This window comes from Rhinopithecus roxellana, chromosome 17 (assembly GCF_007565055.1).
Source record: "Rhinopithecus roxellana isolate Shanxi Qingling chromosome 17, ASM756505v1, whole genome shotgun sequence".
Taxonomy (NCBI): domain Eukaryota; kingdom Metazoa; phylum Chordata; class Mammalia; order Primates; family Cercopithecidae; genus Rhinopithecus; species Rhinopithecus roxellana.
Window position 1 is genome coordinate 104,812,783 of NC_044565.1, and position 20,911 is coordinate 104,833,693.

At 47.5% G+C, this 20,911-nt stretch overlaps 1 long non-coding RNA gene and 1 other non-coding gene across 2 annotated transcripts; both read left to right on the top strand.

Moving 5' to 3' along the window:
* Positions 1–3,084: 3,084 nt before the first annotated feature.
* Positions 3,085–18,390, top strand: LOC115894273. The gene is made up of 3 exons (XR_004054357.1): positions 3,085–3,735; positions 7,733–7,815; positions 17,935–18,390. It is a non-coding gene; the product is annotated as an uncharacterized LOC115894273 (long non-coding RNA).
* Positions 14,475–14,581, top strand: LOC115894506. Its single transcript, XR_004054611.1, has one exon. It is a non-coding gene; the product is annotated as a U6 spliceosomal RNA (small nuclear RNA).
* Positions 18,391–20,911: the final 2,521 nt, after the last annotated feature.

Sequence of the window (20,911 nt, forward strand, 5' to 3'; positions counted from 1 at the left end):
GCCCAGGAAGGGGTTTCCTCTAAAGGGGAGCAGGGAGATGGTGAGAGGTGCTGGAAAGGGGAGGTTTTCTCACCATAGTCCAGCCCACAGTAGGGGATGTGAGAGGAGGAACTCTTCCTTCCCCCAGGCTATACAGAAATATCTCTGATATCTGAGTCCATTCAGGCTACGATAACAAAATATCATGGAATGGATGGCCTATAAACAGCAGACACTTAATATCATAGACTGGATGGCTTGTAAACAGCAGACATTTGTTTCTCACAGTTCTGGAGGCTGGAAGTCCAAGATCAGGGTGCTGGCAGATTCAGCGTCTGGTGAGGGCGATCTCCTCATAACCTCACGTGGCAGCAGGGGTGAGGGGTCTGTCTCAGGACATAATATAAGGGCACTAATCCTATTCATGAAGGCTCAACCCCCAGGACCTAATCACCTCCTACCTCCATCACTTTGGGGGTGAGGATTTCAACATATGAATTTGGGAGGGACATAAACATCTGGACAGCCTGAATGAAATGTACCATCCATATGGCCAGGAAGGCATCCAACCCTTCCCAGGGCTGAGCTGGGGCTCAGGTCTCCATGAGAGCAACAGCAAGATTGCTACACAAGGCTCCTAGCCCAGGGGTTGGAGGCTGGAAGACCTCAGAGAGCCTGATTGAAGATCCCCAGGCCTCAGGTTCCTGTTCCTGTTAGTGACAGGGAGATGCACCTCCCCTGCCCTATCACAAGTGCCCTGCTCCAAGCATCAGGGAGAAACATGGAGCTCCTGCTGGTCATGGGCCACACTCCCCCTGCTTCCCTCAGGCCTACTGCTCTCCCTCAGTCACTGGCACCTGCAGGGTGCTGCTCTCTGCTGTCCCCCATGCCCTAGCCTTTTCCTACTGTGTATGTGGGGATAGTGTGATGGGGTGGTGGAGGTCGGGGGTGATGGTACCATAACTTCAATCCAGAGCTTTCCTACAGAAGATCCTGCCTTCACCAGAAAAGTGCTTTAGCAAAGCTCCTCTTCCCGAAGTAGTCCCACCCAAAAGGACCATGAGAAGAGGACCTTATCCTAACTTCGATCGTATTACACTGGCCATAGAGAGCTCCACCATCTTTGGTGATAGAATCAGCAGCCAGAGAGATCTGCTCTGAGAGTGGGAGTTAAAGCAGAGAGGGGAGGCTTGCATTGGTTCTGAGTCTGTGGTTGAGCATCTGATGTCAGAAGCATGACTCCCAAAGAACCTGCTCAATGTACGCTGGGGAAGAAGGCAGCTCAACTCAACCCAATCCAACTCAACCCAATTCCACTCCATCCAACCCAACTCAACCCCACTCAACCCAACTCAACTAAACTCAATTAAACTCAACAAAACTCCCATTCATTCACTCCATGATTTAACGAGTATGTACTAGTAACCAACAATGTGTCAACCACTGTGCTAAGTGCTGGGGCTGCTGAAGAGAGCAAATAAGACACAGCCCTGCCCTCATGGAGCTTCGAGTCTGATAGAGGCACTTAAGGGCACATCACAGGTCTGTGTCTCTATTAAGCTCATAGAATGGCCATGGGAGGGTAGGGAGAGGAAAGGCCGTTACCCCTGTGGTCTCAGTGGAGGGACAATATTCATATACACAAAACACTCAGAGAATAAGGCAATGTTTAGTAAGTCCATTGTTGACTCTGGTAACCACCAGCTGTGCTTAACCACTAACTAACCTTGAAAAAAAAACTTTTGGCTGTGCGTGGCTGCTCACCTTTGTAATCCCAGCACTTTGGGAGGCCAAGGCAGGCAGATCACTTGAGGTCAGGAGTTCAAGACTAGCCTGCCCAACATGGTGAAACCACGTCTCTACTAAAAATACAAAAAATTAGCCAGGCGTGGTGGTGTGCGTCTGTAATCCCAGTTACTTGAGAGGCTGAGGCAGGAGAATAGCTTGAACCCAGGATGCAGAGGTTGCAGTGAGCCAAGATTGTGCCACTGCACTCCAGCCTGGGTGACAGAATGAGACTCTGTCTAAAAAAAAAAAAAAAAAAAAAAAAACCCAAACAAAACAAAAAAATTAGTTCTGACATGAGGGTACTGGACTGGAAAATCCATGTGGACTCTGCCATCTTTCTTGGTTTCTTCTTCCATTTGGCTACCTACCCCCTTCTCTTCCTCCTTCCACCTCACTTAGAGCTAGAAACCTTACATGGCAAATGATTGGATTCTAGGTTTGGTTAAATGCCTACCATTTACAAAGTACATTGCTAGCTGCAGTAAGATTCAGAGGTAAACAACACTGGCCTTCCCCTTAAGGACGCTGAGCCTGACTTGGGTTCACAAATTGCTATGACAGAAGACAGTGAAAGATGCATGCATCTTTGGACTGCATTTTTACCAGTTCAAATATTTTATTTTTAATAATATATAATAAAATATAAGGTATAACAGGGAAAGGAAATGCACAGATCTTAGGTGTGCATTTCCAAGCATTCTGAGTGTGAGTGTGACTGTGTGTTGCAGGGGGAAGGTAACCGGAGAGCTGAGTCCCTTCCCTGGGTATGGGATTTGGAATATCGGTGCTATGATGTTGCAGTGTGTCTGCTGCCTACTGTTTTGGTTTTTAAATTTCAAACTTCAGAAAGGTTATAAGACTATATAAGGAATTCCTGTGTACCCTTTCCCCAGATTCACCAATTATTTACATTTATGAAATCATTTGAGAAAAATTTGGAGACATCTTGCCCCTTTACCCTTAAATATTTCAGTTTATATTTCAAGGACATTCTTTTACATAGTCTAGCTTCCTCTTAGCTGAGCCTTGGTCATCTCATTTTCAGACAGTATTGGGTCATTCTATATCTTAAGTAAAGCTGATTTAATGGGAGAGAGAGGCTGGATTGGTTTTCTGCTTGATGCTGTGCTGGTGGCCTGGCTGCTGGGGGCTGCCTAGGTCACAGGGTCCCCCTGGGAAAATCTGTTGACTTCCGCGGCTGTACTTGAGTCTGCTTGTTACTGGACAGCTGGTCTGTCCCCTTAGAGGCTTGGCTGAACTCTGTGCTCTCCTTCCCTCTACTTTGTTCTCGAGTTTTCTGCACATTCTTCCACCCACAGATGTGAATGTCGTGTGATGTTGGCTTTCCAGTGTCTTGCATGGTGTGGTAGCAGCAGAAATGAGCTTGGCTGGGCACCCTCTCTGGGCCTTGGAGGACAGCCTGGGCCCTTCTGAAAATACAGGCAGCTTCCTTTCCCTGACTCGCCTGGAGGGGCAAGGCCCTGTGGTGCGGTCTGGCTCTGAGGCCTGTGGTCCTGCTTGGGACTGGCAGTCTTAGGCTGAGAGAACATTTTCCAGAGTATAGCCGAGGGACAGAATGTCTCAGTAAGACGGGCTTGGAGGGGCAGGGTTTTGGAAAGGCCTCTGCTTGTTCTGGGAGGCGTTCAGGATGCTGAGGTTTTGGAAATTCATGGCAGCTCTTCACAACTGCTCCCAGCTTTGGGAGGAGGAATAGACGGGTGCTCGTTTCCTTGGGTTCAGTGGCAAAGGTGAAGCCCAGCACTGCCGACCTGGGACCTGGGCCTCTCCATGGCCTGGGGAGGACACTGGACTTTGAAGAGGAGTGCAGCCTAGGAAGCCTGGACCCTGGAGTCATGAGATGCTGCTCCCATCCAGTAAGCCCTGGCTGGAGCTCTGCTGGGCACTGACCCTGGCATAAAACCAGTGGGGCCTCTGGGCCTGCATTCAACTGTGCCTCTGATGGAGCAGGTAGGAGAACCCCCCACAAATCCAGGAGGCAGAACAGAACACGCTGGAGGCATTTAACCAGGCAGACAGGTCTCCTGCAAGGAGAGATCAGGAAAGGGAGCGCACAGACGCCCCGAGCTGCCAGGGAATGCTTAGGGGAGGAAGTGAGGCCTGAGACCCCCTTTCTAGCACGCTCTCCCTTCTTCTGTTCTGCTTTTGTATACAACCAACGGTCCACTTCCAGCTCTGTTCTGTGATCTTGGACAAGTCTGTTTATCTCCTTGGGCCCATTTCCCTCCTGTGAAATGGGACGTGGAGCACTGGAGCCACCTTCCTGGGACAGTGCTCAGTGGTAACCAAATGTTGGCGGGCTTCAGAGGCGCTTGGAGAGCTTAGGAAAATGCAGATGCCTGGGAAGTTGGGAGCCTGAATCCCCGGTGGTGAGGCCCAGGCATGTGGAGGCAATGCTTTCAACCAGCTTTCCTGGTGGTCCTTGGAGCGGAGCTGGTAGTTACTGTGGAGGCACCACATCCCCCGCCCCTAACTTAACTGCAGGCTCCTCGGACCCAGACTCGGGCCTTTATTCCTGGATGCATTTTTCCCGGTGTCCGGGAGGGCCTGGTACAGGTGGGGGCACCCGGGCCTGGCCACTGGGCCGTCCACCAGCCCCTCCCACCCGGGAGCCGTGCCATGGCCGGGGCAGCCTGGACGCAACCCCCCTCCTTCCCTATGAGCCAGCTTCAATGCTCCGCATTACCATTTCCATGGCGCCCTCCTCCAGGGCCCCATGGAAATCACGAGGCTTTCTGAGGAGTCGTGCAGACTTCAGAAAAGACCCCGGGCCCCCTGCCCACCCCAGCTCCCTGGCCGCTCTAATCCCGCGCGGGGCGCGAGAGACAGAGCTCCCAGTCTCCTCGCGGCCCGGCCGGGCGCTCATTCTCCCACAGAGCTGACGTTTCTCTGCGGCCCAGCTGGCTGCAGTTTTTAGAAATAACAATATCCCCGGGGGGAGGAGCGGCGGGGTGAATGGGCGCCTTTGTCCCGGGTCCTGTGAAGCCCGATTAATTATGCGCGGCGGAGCGCGGGGAGCGCGGCCGCCGGGGCCCCCCCGGGCCGCTGAAAGGCCCGGGCTTGGGAGCGCGGCCGCCGGCTCCGCGCCGCCGCACAAAGGGCCGCGAATTAGAGAAGCGGCAATTACCCCGCATTTTGTATGTGCCCTTGTCTCGCTGACACTGTGGACGGCCCCTCCCCGGGCGGCTGCACTTTGAGGATTTTCAAGCCCTTTCTTGGTTACCAGGGGCGACTGGGCAGAGGGGCTGGGGGCTTGGGGAGAGGGGGAAGAGCCAAGGGCCGAGTGGGATCGTGTGCAGTGGGGGGCGTCCCGGGGTGGGGGGCAGGGAGCGGCGTGTGGGTATCGCCCCTGGGGACCTGGGCCTCAAGTCTAATGCTCTCTCCAAAGCTGGAGCCCGTTCAGCATGCAGATTCCAGGGCCTCACCAGAGAGGACTCCCTAACTCAGTGAGTCTGGGGCGCCCAGGAAACTGCATTTTACCAGTCTAAATATTTTACTTTTAATAATATGTAACAAAATATAAGATATAACAGGGAAATGAAATACACAGATTTTAAGTGTGCAATTCCATGTCACCCACATCTCATCAAGATATAAACAATTCCATCACTCCGGAAAGTACCATGGGTCCTCTTTCTAGTTTCTCCATCCCACTGCTCATCCTCCCAGGTAACTACTGCTCTGATTTCTAGCACCATTCCTAAAGTTTCATCTATTTTTGGACTTCATGATAAATGGAGCCATACAGTATTTGTTTTGTTTCTGACTATTCTCATTTGGAATCATGTTTTTGAAATCCATTCACGTTGTGTGTATTAATAGTTTAGTTTCTTTCTTTTGATTAAACAGTTTTTTTGATCCATTCACCTGTTGATGGACAGACACCTGGACTGTTTCTAATTTTTGGCTGTTATAAATAAAGCTGCTATGATTGTTTTGTATGAGTCTTTTTTTATGTGAACACGTGTTTTTGTCTTTTGGGTAAATGTCTAGGAGTGAAATTGCTGGGTCATAGGGAAGGTATTTAGCTTTAGTAGATTCTAAAGTGGCTGTATGATTTTGCATCTGCACCAGCAATATATGAGGGTTCCAGTTGTTCTACCTTTTCATCAGCACTTGATATTGTCAGTCTTTGTGATTTTAACATTCTAGTGAGTGTGAGGTGGTATCTCACTGTAGTTTTCTGGGTGGGTGATTTTAATGCATGAGTTCCAAGGATTACACTTGGAGAAAACTCCTGGCTAGTCCAATCCTTGCATTTGCCTGCAAGGTCCAGCAGAGGAAATGTCCTCCCCAAGGCCCACAGCTGGTTGAGCAGAGGCAGGATGAGGACACAGGACTCCCGTCCCAAGCTAAAGCTCTCTTCTTGGTATCATGCTACCCCTTTGGCCTATACCTCCTGAGCTTGTGTGTATGAAGCATGAATGGTGCTCTGCCTAGGGCCATTCAAAGTGGACCTGGCAGGACACTTCTGAAGAGTCTCCACCTGCCACCCAAGCAGCAGCATCCATGGGACACAGGTTGAGAGACTGGGCTTGGCCAGGTACATGTGGTGTGCACGTGAACATAGGAACAGGGGTAGGAAGCTGCTGGTTAGCTACCCTTGACTCTAACTCCCAGGACACAGGTGGCTTTACTGCTGTCCACCACCTTGCCATACATTTGAAGAGCCAACTTACGTGAAAGCCTAAACCCTGAGAGTTCCTCTGCTTCAGGTACTCATGGGGGGCTTTGCATATTTTCTGATCAAACACAGAGGAGATGCTTGGTGGATGGGAAAAAGAGAGCAGGAGTCCTGGGGCTTCCAAAGTCTTCCTTTATCTGTAAGCATTGTCCTACGTGTGCTTTTTTTTTTTTTTTGAGATGGAGTCTTACCCTGTCACCCAGGCTGGAGTGCAATGGCGCGATCTCAGCTCACTGCAACTTCCGCCTCCTGGGTTTAAGCAATTCTCCTACCTCAGCCTCCCGAGTAGCTGGGATTATAGGCACGCACCACCATGCCCAGCTAATTTTTTGTGTTTTTAGTAGAAAAGGGGTTTCACCATGTTGGCCAGGCTGGTCTGGAACTCCTGACCTTGTGATCAGCCCGCCTCAGCCTCCCAAAGTGCTGGGATTACAGGCCTGAGTCACCGCACCCAACCTCTACGTGTGCTTTTTAAGACCCTCCAGAACCTGGCCTGACCTGGCAGGAAGACCTTGCTTGTTTCTTCCTGCCTTCACCTCACACGTGCTACTCCAGCAATAGTGGGCACTGGTCTATTGTTGTTCCCCCACCCCCTCCCATCCCCATCAACACAGGTGGTGGGGATTGTGTTTTCCAAAGATGACTGCACCACAATATATCTTACAACGCACATGCTCTTGCAATGTGACTGACACTCCTCCCACTGAGAGGAAGGGGGTCTCTGTTTTCTTAATCAAATTGGGATAGGGGCTTGAGACTGCTCTAACCAACAGACTATGGCAAAAGGGATGATTTTTGATGCTAAGTCATATAAAAGCTAAAACTTCCACCTAGCTCTCTCTCTCTTCTTTGGGATGTGTACTGTAGGAATCTAAACACTGTGCTATGGAAATGCCCAAACTGGCCCACATGGAGAGACCCATGTGGAGGAGATCTGAGGCCTCCAACCTGCAACCAGGTTCAACCACTAGATTTGTGAGTGAATGAGCTTTTAGATGATTCCAAACCCCAGCCTTCAGTGCTTCCAGTGGAGGCCCCAGTCAACAGAGAGCAGAGACAAGCTCCTCCTGCTGTGCCCTGTCCGGATTCCTGACCCTGACTTGATACCAAACATAATTAAGGGTTGTTTTATGCCAATATTATGATAATTTGTTACACAGCCATAATGACTGGAACACACACAAGATTTCTTGCTTCCTCCCCATGTTAATTCATATTCCCCTTGTTCCAAGCCCAGCTCTAAGCTTAACTCTTCTCTTTCAGGTTCAGCTTGGTTGTGACCTCTGCTGGAAGCCCTCCCTGGCCCCCCTGTGCACTGAGCTGGCGGTTCCTCCTCTGTGCCCCAGGTACATGCTCAGATCTGTGTACCCTCCACCTTGTCCTCCAGCTTTGTGTTTGGATGTTCGCATCCCCAATGAAAAAGGCCCCCTGAGAGCTGGCACAGTGCACGTTTCCTCTCCAGACTTCTACGAACCTGGCACATAATTGTTTGCTGAAAGATGGCATGTTCCTAAAACAGAGGAAGTGGAACCTGAATAAAGCAAAATCCAACTTCCCACTCCCTGCTCTCACTTCCTCTGGGACAGGCCTTGAGCAAGAGAGACAGAAAGAACAAGAGATGATCTTTCCCTTTAATGGGATTTCAGTCTGATCAGGGAGATAGTAACAGAAAGACTAGATTAGACTAGTGTGTGATTAAATGAGATTTGCCATCCCCAGAAGAGGGAGAGATCTGCATGGAACAGGGTGGTCAAGGCAGGCTTCCTGGAGGAGGCAAGGACTTGGATTTCATAGTACCAGAGCTCCAGGATAGATCCTCCTCTGATTGAACTCCCCGTTTCTTTCCCATACCCCAACCTTCCCACGTTCCCAGCTGAAGGGTGTGTGTGTGTGTGTGTGCACATATGCATGCACACATGTACACATGTGGTTGGAAAGGGGACATTAGTATCCCTCTCCTAGGATGGAGTCTCAAGGACAGGCCCGTCATCACCTCAGTTTGCCTCTCTCTCTCCCACTTCACCTGGGGAATGGAATAAGAATGGGATAAGTATAATACAATGGGGGGAATGCAGAACCAACTAGATGTACACCCAAAAATGTGGATGGACCTTAAAACAGTGCTGCCTGAAGAAGGCAAGAAACAGAATGAAATCTGCAGCACATCATTTGTATAAACTAAAAATACATGTGCACAGAAAGGCAACATTTTTTTTTTTTATTTTGAGACAAAGTTTCGACTTGTTGCTCAGGCTAGAGTGCAATGGCACGATCTCGGCTCACTGCAACGTCCACCTCCTGGGTTCAAGCGATTGTCCTGCCCCAGCCTCTAGAGTAGCTGGGATTACAGGAGCCCGCCACCACGGCCGGCTAGTTTTTGTATTTTTAGTAGAGACAGAGTTTCACCATGTTGCCCAGGCTGGTCTTGAACTCCTGACCTCAGGTGATCCACCTGCCTCAGCCTCCCAAAGTGCTGAGATTACAGGCATGAGCCACTGCACCCAGTCGGCAACATATGTTTTATAGAGACACAGACAAAGATGTGATGTCAAACACACTAATGTGGTTGCCTCATTCATAGATGGGCGACTGGGCTGGTGAATGAGGATTAAAGAAATAAATAAATAAAACAAGAGAGGGCCTCTGTACAGAATGGTGATGAGTGTGCCATCGAGGAGAATGATGAACTCAAGCTTTTGCACCTGAGGGCCAAACAAAAGGTCAAAACCAAAATCACTCTTGGAAATGACGTCACCAACTTTAGGATGGCACTCATATCTGTGTGAGTGGGAGAGAGAAGGGATATGGGGCAGGGATTTGACTGTAGCTGTAATGTTTTATTCCTTTAAAAAATAAAAGGTAATCTGAAGCGAAATGTTAGTATCTGTTGAATCTGGGGAGAGGCTATGAGGGTTTCTGTTAAACCATTTTGTATACATTTTAAATACAGTCATGCATGGGTTAATTATGGGGAATAAGTTCTTACAGATACATTGTTAAGCAATTTTGTTATTGTGTGAACATTATCGAGTGAACTTACACAAACTTAGAATGGAATAGCTGACTACACACTTAGACTATATGGCCTAGCCTATTGCTCGAAGGCTGTAAACCCTTACTCTATGTTACTGTACTGAATAATGAAGGCAAATGTAACACAATGGCAAGTATTTGTGTATCTAAACATAGAAAAAGTACAGTAGAATTGTGGTATCATAGTCTTATGAGACTACTATTGTATATGCGATGCTTTGTTGACTGAAACATCATTATGTGGTTCATGACTGTATATCATAATTTAAAAAAATATTTTAAGAGATTGCCAATCAAGACACTACAAACTAATTTTGTGGCTTTTGTCAAAATTCATTTCCTTCTTTCTTTTTTTTTTTGAGACAGGGATCATTCAAGCAATCCTTCTGCCTCAGCCTCCCAAGTTGGTGGGACTACAGTCATGCATGCCACCATGCTCAGCTATTTTTTTTTTTTTTTAATTATTGAATAGAGATGGGGTCTTGCGATGTTGCCCAGGCTCATCTCAAACTTCTGGACTCAAGTGATCCTCCTGCCTTGGCCTCCCAAAGTGGGATTACAGATGTGAGCCACCGTGCCTGGCCCTGGCTTAATTTTTTATTATTTTTGTAGTGACAGGGTTTTGCTATGTTGCCCAGGCTATCTTGAACTCCTGGCCTCATGTAATCCTCCTGCCTTGGCCTCCCAAAGTAGAATTCATTTCTGATGTTAGGTTGGCCTCTGAACAGTTTTACAGAGCTGAATGCTCTAGTCTTCTGTGACACTGTCTTTTTTTTGTCTTTTTTTTTTTTTTTTTTTTTTTTTTTTTTTTTTTTTTTTTTGAGACAGAGCCTCGCTCTGTCACCCAGGATGGAGTACAGAGGTGCAATCTCTGCTCACTCACCCAGGATGGAGTACAGAGGTGCAATCTCTGCTCACTGCAACCTCCAGCTCCTGGGTTTAAGCAATTCTCCTGCCTCAGCCTCCCGAGTAGCTGAGACCACAGGCCTGTGCCACCATGCCAGGCTAATTTTTGTAGTTTTAGTAGAGATGGGGTTTCATCATGTGGCCAAGCTGGTCTCGAACTCCTGACCTCAAGTGATCCACTCACCTCCGTCTCCCAAAGTGCTTGGGATTACAGGCATGAGCCACCACACCCAATGACATAGTCTTAATAAGGAGAAGAATATGAAGAATTTGACTTTTTATTGATGCTAAAAGCATTAATAAACAAGATCTTTGGAAAAATGTGGAAAATGGAAAATGTCACTGCCTGCTGTTTGTAGGGTGAAATCAAATGGCTAAACAGCTATAGGAACATTTTGTTCCCACTGGTTGGTTCAGATCAACTTCCCAGGACTTTGTGGGAAGCTCACAAATCCTAGACAATCGTACTGCACTGCTGTAGAAATTCTTGGAGGGCTGGAAGGCTCACAATCAGGGCCTTTTCTCTGGGTACCAACCTGACACCCACGGCAAGGAGGCTGAGCGGTTGTCTATGGCATAGATGCTACATTCTGTGACTCCTCCTGGCCCTAGCCATGGCTGATTGGTATAGAGGGTCAAAGTTAGGCCAGTCAGATTATCTCTCTCAAGTTTCTGGAATTCTGAACTGGGGCGGAGATGGGGAGCTGTGAGAATGCGGTTGCTTTAATGGGAATGTTCTGGTGAGGAGATGCATTGACTCCAGATGCTTACATCCTTTGCTGAGGCTCAATTGTTCAACCTTTTCTTGAAATTTAATAAATCCATTATTGTGATTTGTCAGGGTTGATTTCTATGACTTGTCCTATGGAGTAGGTTACTATATTTTTGTCTTCTCACCTTCCCCTGGTGCTGCTGTTAATACATATGGTATCTTTATTGAGTTAGAAAAAGATGCCTGGCTGTGGGTGGACAAGCAAGAAAAAGTTTTCTTTCCTCCAGGCAGACACAGTCCCTCACCAGGGTGGAAGGTGTGGCTGGTGGAGTGCAGGCTGGGTTTCAGGCCATACCCTGCTCACTTCCTTGGCCCAGCCCTTTTGTGCATCACACAGATGGCATCCCCATTTATGGCGGTCTTACACCTGTCCACCATGTGCTTTCAGGATGATCTATCTTCTGCAGCTAAGTGTCATTCAGAATACGAAGGGCTATTCCAGACATGATTCATGGGACATGGTCTATCATGCAAGTCCTATTCTGGACTTTAAGGCTCATGACAAAGATGTTCAAAGTCAAACCTGCTCAAAGTCAAGACTTAAAGGAAATGTAGGAAAACTCTCTGGCCTGATAAAGTCCACAGAAGCCTCATCTTCTTCTGATGAATGATCTTCAGGCTTGAAAGGATGCCTTCCTCCAAACAGGCTGGCAGACATTCTTGAAATGTCAAAGGATAGGCCAGGGGTGGTGGCTCACACCTGTAATCCTAGCACTTTGGGAGGCCAAGGTGGGCAGATTGCCTGAGCTCAGGAGTTCAAGACCAGCCTGGACGATGTGGTGGAACCCCATCTCTGCTAAAATACAAAAAATTAGCCGGGCGTGGTGGTGCATGCCTATAGTTCCAGCTACTCGGGAGGCTGAGGCGGAAGAATCACTTGAGCCCGGGAGGCGGAGGTTGCTGTGAGCCGAGATTGCACCACTGCACTCCAGCCTGGGTGACAGAGTGAGACTCCGTTTCAAAAAAAAAAAAAGAGAAAGAAAGAAAGAAGGAAAGAAAGAAAGAAATGCCAAAGGATACTCCTCCATCCCCCTGTGAAAAAAACTAGTGGTGAGAAGATAAGACCAAGATCACAGGAACAGATGACAAGGAGGTGTCTGAAGGCCACAGTGAGAGTGACATGGAAACCAGCCAAGGCACTGATGGCCATGGGAAGAAAATGATCTCAAGGAAGAGATAATTCCCTGAGAGGAGGCTGCTCCAGCTCCGATTTGTTCATTCATTTTACAGTCAGGAAGCCACTCCCCCCGCAAAGAAGACAATGTGAGTCCTACTACCTTTCTGAAAGCAAGCTGGGTAAGAAAAGCAAGACGGTAACTTTCCCAAGTCAGGGAACCCCTGTCTCCCCAACTTCTGCATCATGTAGACCATTTGTGTCTACAACTTACAGGAGGCAGTGTAGACTAGCAGTTGAGAATGTGAATCTAGAATCAGAAGGCCTGGGTTCAAACCTCAACTCTGTCACTTTCCAGCTATTTGGCCTTGGACATATTACTTAAACTCGTGTGTTTTAAAACATGTACACAATCCTTTGACTCTCTTTCCATCAAGAAGTGCAGCCTATGTTGCTTCCCTTTGCACCTGGGTGGAAATGTGGCAGTGCCTAGACAAATAGAATGTGGCAAGAGTGGCACTGTGTAATTTCCAAGGTTAGGTTAGAAAAGACCCTGCAGCTTCTGATGATTCCTTTAGGGACACTTGTGTGGGGAGGCTTCAGCTGCTGTGAAAGAAACTCAGCTACCCTGAGGCTGCCTTGTAGAGGGACTGTACTTAAAGTAAGAGATTCCTGAGAAGCCCTAGTCATCCAGCCCCAAGCAGTGTGAACCTTCTAGTCTAGATCCCAGCATTTGAGCTGACCTCAGCCCCAGCCACCAATTGACTGCAAACTCATGAGACACCCCGAGTAGGAACTGCCTAGCTTAGTCCCCGTCAACCCTCACATTTAATGAACAAAATAAATGATTGTTGTTGTCTTAAGACCACTGTTTGGGGATGGTTTCTTATCATGCAATAGATAGTTGATGCAGACTTTTCTATAACCTGGAAATGGAATGCTGCCATCACAGAACCTAAGTCATGTGGCTTTAGGACTGGGAGATGGGCAGAGATTGTAAGGACTTTGAGGATATTGTAGATGGAAGTCTGATAGTTCTCAAGGAAGTAGCTGATGAGGGCTTAAAGGAAAGTAAGAAAATGTTATTGGAAGCAGAAGGAAAGGGGACAAACCCTTATTATGTAGTGGAAGAAAGTTAGCAACATTGTCACTTGAAGCTATGTGAGCAATAGAAAATGTGCCTAATGAAGGCCGGGCATGGTGGCTCACACCTGTAATCCCAGCACTTTGGGAGGCTGAGATGGGCAGATCACATGAGGTCAGGAGTTTGAGACCAGCCTGGCCAACACGGTGAAATCCCTTCTTTACTGAAAATACAAAAATTAGCTGGACTTGGTGGCTCATGCCTGTAATCCCAACTACTTGGGAGGCTAAGGTTGCAGAATTGCTTGAGCCCAGGGGGCAGAGGTTGCAGTGGGCTGAGACTGTGCCACTGCCCTCCAGTCTGGGTGACAGAGTGAGACTCTGTCTCAAAAAAAAAAGAAAAAAGAAGAAGAAAATATGCCTAATGAACTAATGGTTTGGGCTAAAACAATTTTTAAGCAGACTGTTGAAAATGCTAGTTGGATTAGAAAATGCTAGTTGGGCTGGGCGTGGTGGCTCACACCTGTAATCCCAGCACTTTGGGAGGCAGAGGCAGGTAGATCACCTGAGGTCAGAAGTTCAAGACCATCCTGGTCAATATGGTGAAACCCCATCTCTACTAAATATACAAAAATTAGCTGGGTGTGGTGGCGGGCACCTATAATCTCAGCTACTCAGGAGGCTGTCAGGAGAATCACTTGAACCCGGGAGGCAGAGGTTGCAGTGAGCCAAGATCGCGCCATTGCGCTCTAGCCTGGGCAATAAGAGCAAAACTTCATTCCAAAAAAAAAAAGAAGAAGAAAAGACAATGCTAGTTGGATTATTTTAGCTGTATATGATAAAGACAGAGAAAGATGAGTTAAAAGGAAGCTTTAATTTTCAAGCAAAATTTATAAAACATATAAAAGAGTCAGGGGCTTGCTGGGTTTGAAAACCCAGATGGCAAAAGATTCTCAAAGTATGAAAGGGCTTCAGGACAAAGATAAAATCCAGAGTGGGACTATAAGAACCTTTGTTAAAATCTCAGAAATATCTAAGGCTTCATAAAATATTTTGAATAGACAAAGTCCCTCTAAGTATTTCAAGAGTGTGCCCCAGTGCTCACTTCAGCAGCACATATACTAAAACTGGAACAATACCGAAAAGATTAGCATGGCCCCTGTGCAAGGATGACATGCAAATTCATGAAGCATTTCATATTAAAATAAAAACAAATTAAAAATAAAATAAAAAAGAGTGTGCCTCACAGATCCTCTTCATTAAACAACAGGGCTGCTAAATATCCTAAGTAAATTGTTTTACATCAGCCTCACAAGAAGAATGTAGAGAATGTTTTCTTGATGAAGTGTGTGGTTATAGCTTTTGACTAATAGGGTGAGCCCCAGTAAGATTCATGGGAAACCCACACAGTTTTTAATATAATTATTTTGTCAGAAGCACCACCATCTTGGGCAAAAAGGGTCAGAATAGTATGAAATGAAAAAAGGCTTTTGGACCCCCAAAATTCTATAGGAAGGAAACAGGCTGAAAACTACTCAGTTGGAAACACCAGATGTATTAGTCTGTTTTCACACTGCTGATAAAGACATACCTGAGACTGGGCAATTTACATAAGAAAGAGGTTTAATTGGACTTACAGTTCCACATGGCTGGGGAAGCCTCCCAATCATGGCAGAAGGCAATGAGGAGCAAGTCACATCTTACATGGATGGTGGCAGGCAAAGAGACGATGAGCTTGTGCAGGGAAACTTCTCTTTTTAAAACCATCAGATCTCGTGAGTCTTATTCACTATCACAAGAACAGCATGGGAAAGACTTGCCCCCAAGATTCAGTTACCTCCCACCAGGTCCCTTCCACAACATGTGGGAATTCAAGATGAGATTTGGGTGGGGACACAACCAAACCATATCACCAGCCATTTTTTATAGAGAAAGAAGGATGATTCAGAAGGTGGAACCAAGAATCTAGAGAACAGAGCCAAAAGCCACAAAGAATCATTCCCAGGCAGTAGGACTGAACCCTAATCAAGAAATTGGCAATACAATATGAGCCTGAATGGATTTCAGAATTGCTATGGACCAGTCATGGCTGTGTGCCTCCTTTCCCCTCTCTTGAATAAGAGTGTTTATAGTGGCTACACTATGCCTATCTCATCATTGGATGTTCAGTGTGTAAATAGCAGATAACTTTTTTTTTTTTTTTGACACAGCATTTCACTCTTGTTGCCCAGGCTGGAGTGGAATGGTGTGATCTTGGCTCGCTGCAACCTCCGCCTCTTGGGTTCAAGCGATTCTTCTCCTGCTGAGTAGCTGGGATTACAGGTGCCTGCCACCATGCCCAGCTAATTTTTATATTTTTAGTAGAGACAGAGTTTCACCATGTTGTCTAGGCTGGTCTTGAACTCCTGACCTCAGGTGATCCAACTGCCTTGGCCTCCCAAAGTGCTGGGATTACAGATGTGAGCCACTGCACCTGGTCCAGTAGCAGACAACTTGTCTCTTTAGTTCACAAGTCTCTGAATAAAGAGGAATAGTACTTAAGGAAATGAGCCTGAGAAATTGCATCTGAGGAACTTCCTCCATACCTGGATGGTTTATATAATGGGACCCTAGACCTCTCTAGCCTAAATCTGATGCCATAATAGATGAGACTTTGGGGGATCTTTGGAAAAGAATGAGTATATTTTGTATGTGAAAGGAATGTAAATAACTTATGTCCAGGGGATAGACTATGGTGGTTTTAAATATGGCTCAGATTGTTGACACATTTCCTATCAAGAAATGGAACTGTTTTTCCCTCCTGCTGTACCTGCGGAGGGCTTTTTGTTGTTGTTGTTGTTGCACTGAGTCTTTGTTTTTTTTTTTTTTTTTTAGATACTTTAAGTTCTAGGGTACATGTGCACAAGGTGCAGGTTTGTTACATATGTATACATGTGCCGTGTTGGTGTGCTGCACCCATTAACTCGTCCATTAGGTATATCTCCTACTGCTATCCCTCCCCCATCCCCCCACCCCACAACAGGCCCCGGTGTGTGATGTTCCCCACCCTGTCTGTGTCCGAGTGTTCTCATTGTTCAGTTCCCACCTATGAGTGAGAACATGTGGTGTTTGGTTTTCTGTCCTTGTGATAGTTTGCTCAGAATGATGGTTTCCAGCTTCATCCATGTCCCTACAAAGGACATGAACTCACCTTTTTTTATGGCTGCATAGTATTCCATGGTGTATGTGTGCCACATTTTCTTAATCCAGTCTATCACTGATGGACATTTGGGTTGGTTCCAAGTCTTTGCTATTGTGAATAGTGTTGGGCAGGCCTTTTTAACTGCCTTAACAAATAAAATGAGGTAGAAATGACACTACATGGCTTCCAAGTTCTGGATTAGGAAACGTGACGCAGTTTCTGTCTCTCTGGATATGTGCCTTTGGATCACTGAGTGACCATGTAAAAAACTCCAGCAATAGCTGGGCAAGGTGGCTTACGCCTGTAATTTCAGGACTTTGGGAGGCCAAGGTGGGTGGATCACCTGAGGTCAGGAGTTCGAGACCAGCTTGGCCAACAGGGAGAAACCCTATCTCTACTAAAAATACAAAAAAAAATTAGCCAGGCGTGGTGGTGGGCGCCTGTAATCACAGCTACTCAGGAGGTTGAGGCAGGAGAATTGCTTGAACCCAGGAGGCAGAGGTTGCAGTGAGCCGAGATTGCGTCACTGCATTCCAGCCTGGGCAACAAGAGCGAAACTCCGTTTCAAAAAAAAAAGGTCCAGCTATTTTGGGGCTACCATGTTGGAGAGCTCAGGTGGAGAGGCCACATAGATAGAGAGATGCCTGAAAGACCCTGGCTTTCGCAGCCTCCACTTGTTTGTGTCCTCCCAGCCCAGGCGCCAGACCTGTGAGTGAAGAAGTCTTGAAAGTGACCCCATCCTCAGTCACAGTCTGACTACAACTTCATGAGACCCCAAGCCAGAACTTCCCAGCTGATCCAAATAAACCACAAATGATGATAGATGATTATTGTTGTTTTAAACCACTAAGTTTGGGGGTGGTTTGTTATTCAGCAATAGATAAACTATTTTCTAAGTGATCTAGAAAATAGGACAAACAATAATACCTACTTCAAAGGAGGGAAAATGAATAAGGAGTAAATGAGTTAGACGTCATAAAGCACTGAGCTCAGGGTCTGGTATGCAGTAAACTCTCAATGAATGTTATTTACCCTTTACAGAGCTTCTCAGTGGCTGGTATCCTGAATGACAGTGAGTCCAACAAAAGTGGTGTTTACTTTAACTATACTCTATTTAAGAAGTGACTATGTGCCTGACAGTGAGTGAGTGTTGAATAAATGAAAAAAGAAAATGATTTTCTGTTTTGCGGGGTGGTAGCTACTCTCCAAAGATGGCCCTGGAGGATATTCAGTCCCTTGTAGAGTTCCCTCCCATGCTGAATCTGGTCCAGGCTTGTAACTCACCTTAAGCAGGAAAATATGGCCAAAGTGGTGCCATGCCATTGCCAGGCCTAAGCTTTAATAAGACTTGTTGACTTCCACTTTATTACTTCTAGGAGCTGCGATGGAAGAAGTCTGGATACCCTCTTGGAGAAATCCACACGGAGAGGAGATGTGGAAAAGCCACATGGAGAAGGAGGGGCCCATAGAGGACAGAAAGAGAGAAGGAACCCCAGCAATGCACTAGTCCCAGCCGAGCCCAGCCCTCCGGGTCCTTTCCAGGGTGCTCGACATATAAGGCCATCATCTTGACTCAGCCAGCCCAGTCTAGCTCCCAGATGACTTCAGTTCCAGCTGCCATCTGGCTGCAGCAGCATAAAAGTCCCTCAGTGAGATCAGTGGAAGAACTGCTCAGCCAACTTATAAAGTTGTGAGAGATAATAAATGTTTGTTGTCCATTTTAAGCCACTGCATTTTAGAGTGGTTTGATACATACAGGTAGATAACCAAAAAGTAAGTGCCTAGGACAGCGCCTGCCATATAGCAGGCATTCAATAAATATTGACTGACTAAATGAATGAACCTCTTCGTTCTCTTGCTGTCAAACCTTTTCTGCCTGGGTCTGGGCCTCCCGAGACGCCCTCCTTACCTGCTGCTCACCCCTCCTCTTCTGCCTTGCCCATGTTCCCCATGGATTAGGGGACTAAAGTAAAATGGGTGCTCCTGTTGGGCTCCCAAGTGCACAAAACCCTGAAACAGGTCTCCCTTGTGAGGAAATTCCAGGATGTAGATCTCTAGGTATAATGGAGGCAGGTCCCTTTAAGTTTGTTAAGAGAAAAGAGAAGAGAGAATCTGTTCTGGCTCTCTCTGGGGTTTGAATTCCAGCCACCCTAAGTCCTGACTGTGTGGCAATGAACTGCTGATTCAACCAACTTCCTTATCCGGAAAATGGGTTCGATGTCAAGGCCTTAGTGTAAAAAAGTAATCATGACGTCCTTGGTACAGCACCTGGAGTGTGGGAGGTGCCATGGGGCCATTAGTGTGTCTGCAACGTGGATGAATCTCATAGACAGGATGAACTAGGTAAGCTGGTCGTGAAAGCACATACTGTTGGTGATTCCATTTCAATGAGGTTCAAAAAGAGGCAAAATTAATTGATGGTGAGAGAAGTTCAAAATCATGGTCACCTCTGAGGGGGATAAATATTGACTGGGAAGTGGATCCAGGGAATGTTCTGGGCTATTTGCAATGTTCTACATTTCATCCAGGTGTGTGTACATATGAAAGTTCATCAGGTCACACCATTAAGACGAGTGTGTTTTATTGAGTGTGTTATATCTCCCTAAAGAAGTTGAAAAAATGTTTGCTGTCTTCCCTTCATGCAGGAGTGATCTTCAGGAATTCTCCAATTCTAGGGCCTCTTGCTCCTCGTGGGCCGCCTGTCCTGCCCCCTCACCACAAGTCTGCCCTAGAGCAGCTTCGGCAATGATATCTTCTTGCATTGCATCAATTGGCTGGCCCTGCCCAGCCTGGCCTGGGGATCATGTTGAGGGATGCATTAACCTGCTCCTGAGAGGGCAGAGTAGCTGGGCTGGGGGTCCTCGATGCCTCTGGGGGCTGATGAGTGGGAAGGAGGTCTCATCTCTATACACGGGGGTGTCTGGCTGTGTTGGGGGCCAGGGGTGTTTGGAATAAGCAAACAACAGTGGCACATCCTTGGCATGACGGGCCTGGTTCCTGGAAGGAGAGCAGGGAGGGGTGCTGCTGAGGGTGTCCAGGCTGGGCTGAAATGAAGAGCTCGTCCTGCTCACAACCCTGCTATTTGGAACCTGGAGCCATGACGTCCCTCAGAGTTTCCATTCTCTGTGCTGCAGCTGTTGGTTACGTGTTTCATTCAAAATGCTTTGCAGGAAGCAGCAGGTTTTACATTCCAGAGTTTGTAGTCATTTTTTCTCTCAGAGCTCTCGGGCTGGGATTAGAATGTTCTTCAAACCACACTGTCCTTGGCTGGACTCCCAAGAGGAAGTGGGTGGGGCTCTGGGGAAAGAGAACATAGGCCTAAATTCAGGGACGGAATGAAAAAAGATTGGCCAGGCGCAGTGGCTCACGCCTGTAATCCCAGCACTTTGGGAGACTGAGGCGGGCGGATCACCTGAGGTCAGGAGTTCGAGATCAGACTGGCCAACATGGTGAAGCCCTGTCTCTACTAAAAATACAAAATTAGCTGGATGTGGTGGTGGGCACCTGTAATCTCAGCTGCTTGAGAGGCTGAGGCAGGAGAATCGCTTGAACCTGGGAGGAGGAGATTGCAGTGAGCTGAGATTGCACCACTGTATTCCAGACAAAGCAAGACTCCATGTCAAAAAGAAAAAGAAAAAAAGATTAAGGCCAGCACAAGTAACTCCTAGAGGGTTCAGCTGAGTTGAGGCCCAGGTATGGTGAGGGGTAGAAAGGTGGTGGGTGGTGGCTCTTGCCCTCCCCAGCCTTAGGCCAAGGAGAACACAGAGCCTCTGGTGTATGCGTGCACGTATGTGTGTGTGGTGGTGGCGGGGGGGGCGGGGGGGCGTGAGACAGAACAGCGTCAGTGCTGGCCTTTTATCCGGATGGACACACTCATGCAGCCTCTCTCTGTGGTCACTGCCCTTGGGCTGAGGGAGAGAGTGACATAGGTGTCACTTGCTGAGGGGACAGTGGGTGACGTATGCTCAGGTTTGGGGCAGGCAGGGGAGTACATTAGCACATGGACCACATAGATACATGGATCCAGACAAACAATGATGAATGTTTGCTAGAGTGTCTGCTATGCTCCTAGCACCAGGCTGGATGTTGGGAATAATACCACAGGTGCAAGATAGACTCCATGGCTGCCGTCACAGGAAAGCCTGTCAGAGATGGCCTGGAAGGTGTCCACTGGGATAAGGAAGGGAGAACAGATAAAGGCAGTGGGGGTTGGTAGGGGCCAGACTCCAGTGGACAGAGATGGGGGCAGGTGAGTGTAGATGGCTATCGTAGATCCCGGTAAGGGGTGGTACCCAGAGAGTGTAAAGGAAGGGGAGAGCCCAGGAATGAACTTGCAGCGGGTGTGGAGTGGCT